At 42.2% G+C, this 3,312-nt stretch overlaps 1 protein-coding gene across 1 annotated transcript in view; it reads right to left on the bottom strand.

The window, feature by feature from the left end:
• Positions 1–2,923, bottom strand: part of aass (aminoadipate-semialdehyde synthase) — a gene marked incomplete at its 3' end in the record, with an annotated part of 190,092 nt that extends 187,169 nt beyond the window's left edge. Inside the window, 1 exon segment of the mRNA XM_037683658.1 lies at positions 2,800–2,923.
• Positions 2,924–3,312: the final 389 nt, after the last annotated feature.

The following is a 3,312-nucleotide window of genomic DNA, read 5'->3' as shown; positions in this document are numbered from 1 at the left end:
GTAACCAGGTGTCTGGATGTAACCATGTGTCTGGATGTAACCATGTGGCAGGCTGTAACCATGTGTCTGGATGTAACCATGTGTCTGGATGTAACCATGTGGCTGGTTGTAACCATGTGACTGGTTGTAACCATGGTTACATCCAGACACATGGTTACAGCCAACCACATGGTTGCATCCAGACACACCAGGCACCTGGTTACATCCAGACACATGGTTACAACTGACCACTTCTGTCTGTGAGGTTACCCGCGGCGGGGAACAGGCATTCCTCCAACAAACAGATGTTGGACGTTGGATATTCGAGCTCCGCGGCTTCAGCGGGGTGCTGCTCTCGTCAATCCGCTTCAGGCTGTCTGATTTCGGTCAGCCGCGCTCAACCTGCCCCAACTCAGAGACGTAATGGTTCACTTAGGGACTGTCAACAAATTATCGAGCGCAGTCACTCTTCAGAAATAAAAAGCAATATATTTGACATGATTTGCCCCACTCACCCAAAACTTAGATAAAACTACTCTACAAGATTAGTCAGACGATGCACACGGGTTTATTTATCATTTTTATGCATTTCATAATATTAAAATAATTTAAATGGTCATACATCAGGGTTTTTGCTCAATAACGTTTCAGTCTTTTGACCCACACACACAAAACTTGCAAACTACTCTCTAAGACCAGTCAGACGAGGCACACCTGTTTATTTTTCATTTTTATGCATTTCATAATTTTACATAATACAATATACATAATATAATATATTATTTACATAATATATCTTTACAGAGGGTAGGGTATTTTGTGTGTGTGTGTGTGTTCAAACAGTAAATATAAATATTGATTGGGCGGGTTTTTGTGTGATCGGGCAGTATTTAACAAACTTTTGGGCTGGAAAACTTCGACTATCTGGCAACACTGCCAATCAATATATTGTTATATGTACTGTTGGAACACACACACCCAATACCCCCCACCCCCTGTAAAGATATATTGGTGTTTCTACATTCATTAATGTGATTAAGCATAAACAGTTAAATGTGAATGTTCGTGTAATTTATTCAGAAAATCAACACGTCACATTTCAGGATCTGGTTATTATAGACACAGATTAAATGTTCAATATGAATATTGCTATATTTATCACCAGACTAATAGTGTTACACACATTAGTAGTTGTAAACACTCAGTGCATAGGCCTATTTTTGGTTTAGTTCTTACCTTTACCATAAATATTTTAGGAGTAAACATTTTTAATAATCACTTTAAAAGTTATAAATGTTGTATTTGTTGTCTGTTTTCGAAATACATTAGTGTATGTGAATGACAGGCATAAACATAAAACACTTTGTAGAACAGTGCTTTATAACGTTCATTGCATTTCTTTTATTAGTTGACCGGCAGTTCTGCCACATGCAATATGGCGGTCGCTCCGACGTACCGCTGCAACGGGTCAGCCCACTCAACGAGGAGTCCACTGACTCACAAGTTCTCTGTTGTGAACAACCTGACCGATGGTATTAGCCAATAAGTGATGGAGAAAGTTCAGGGGAGCATTGAACCATGATTGTTTGAAATGTAGGTTAACTCAAAAACCGCAGATCTGACTCCACTTCCGCCCAAATTATTCCAGCCCGTCCAAAGACAAAGCAATCTTTACCCACTAAATCAAAATGAAAACTGCCCAATCTGGTAAAACTGGGTGTGCTTCGAGTTTTTAAAGCTGAGGTCACCTGCAGATTGCAAACGCAGATGTAATTATAATGGTCCGTGTACATTCAGGCAGTTCGTTTATTCGTTAGAAACTAAAAATGAAAAAACAAAAACACACTTGTTTTTTCATTTTTTGTTCACTAAACCAAAATGAACAAATCTGATGAGCGAGTGTCATCCGATTTTGTGCACAAAACGAAAATGAAAATAAAGGATAACGGGCACTCGGTTTTGGTTTCATGATTTTTTGACAAGTGGTCTGACCCGGAAGTTCTCTCTGCCCCGCACCATGAAGCTTGCTCCTTGTGTACACACATCAACAACTGCGGTGAATTAATTTGATTTTTACCCACAGAAAACCATATATATACTGATTTTTTTTTTTTAATTTGTATGTAGATTAAAACGCATAAGAACAGGGAAAATACCGAGAGACTCTGCATGTTCTCTGTGCTGGCTGCAGAGACCTTGGACCTCAGGAAACACAGAAGCCATAAGTCTGGTCCTGAAAGTGGACAATCTTTTCAGAACAAGGACTCGTCTTGGACAGTAGTTTGGTGCAAGTTTTGTGTGTGTGGGTCAAAAGACATGGAGGCTATTGAGCAAAAACTCCGATTTGTGAAAAATTAAACTATGTAAAATTATGAAATGCATAAAAAATGAAAAATAAACAGGTGTGCCTGTCTGACTCGTCTTGGAGAGTAGTTTTATCGAAGTTTTGGGTGAGTGGGGCAAATCATGTCAAATATATTGCTTTTTGCTTCTGAAGAGTGACTGCGTTCGATCATTTGTTGACGGTCCCTAAGTGAACCATTCCGTCTCTTTGGGGCAGGTTGAGCGCGGCTGACCGAAATCAGACAGCCTGAAGCGGACTGACGAGAGCAACACCCCGCTGAAGCCGCGGAGCTCCAGCATCCAACGTAAAAGCAACTTAAGCGCGGCTGTTACCTCTCAGTGTCACCCTGTGTGACCTGGAGCTTTAGCATGCCTCTAGAGTTAGCACGTGGGAGCAGACCAGCCGCTCCAGCTCTTCACCCAAACATGAACCGACAGCCGGTTCTGTTCCAGCAGAACCTGCCGACACGAACCCACCTTCAGGAACTCTTTCTTTCCACCTGTGAGCTCAGAAACGCTGCTACGGTTCACACGAGCCACACACGGAGCACACGGGACAGCTGCTACTTCACACTGTGCGTGACCCGCGCGCACGCCTAACTAATCCGTTTCCGGTTTGGATTTCAAAATAAAACGCGATGTTTTTAATCGGCGCATTCGGACACAAAATAAATTGAATGCAGGATGGAAAGCACGCGCATACATGTGAACTCAGTTGTATATAAATTGCAGCATCGCTGCGGTGGTTAGCGTGAAGTCTCGTTTGGACTTTTTCCAGAGGTGTTCCACACTGTTTTCTGCTTGAGTGGGTCTGCTAATCAGCTCCATTCAACCTTTATTTCTTCTTCTTCTTTTGGCTTTTCCCTCTTCAGGGGCCTCCACAGCAAGTCATCCTCCTCCATCTCACTCTGTCCTCACTCCAACTACCTCCATGTCCTCTCCATTTACATCCACATGTCTCCTCTGTCTTTTTCCTGGCAGCTGCATTTC

This window comes from Nematolebias whitei, chromosome 10 (assembly GCF_014905685.2).
Source record: "Nematolebias whitei isolate Nwh7 chromosome 10, NemWhi1, whole genome shotgun sequence".
NCBI lineage: Eukaryota > Metazoa > Chordata > Actinopteri > Cyprinodontiformes > Rivulidae > Nematolebias > Nematolebias whitei.
Note: the sequence above shows the minus strand (reverse complement) of the source record. Positions and strands in the feature narration are given on the sequence as shown.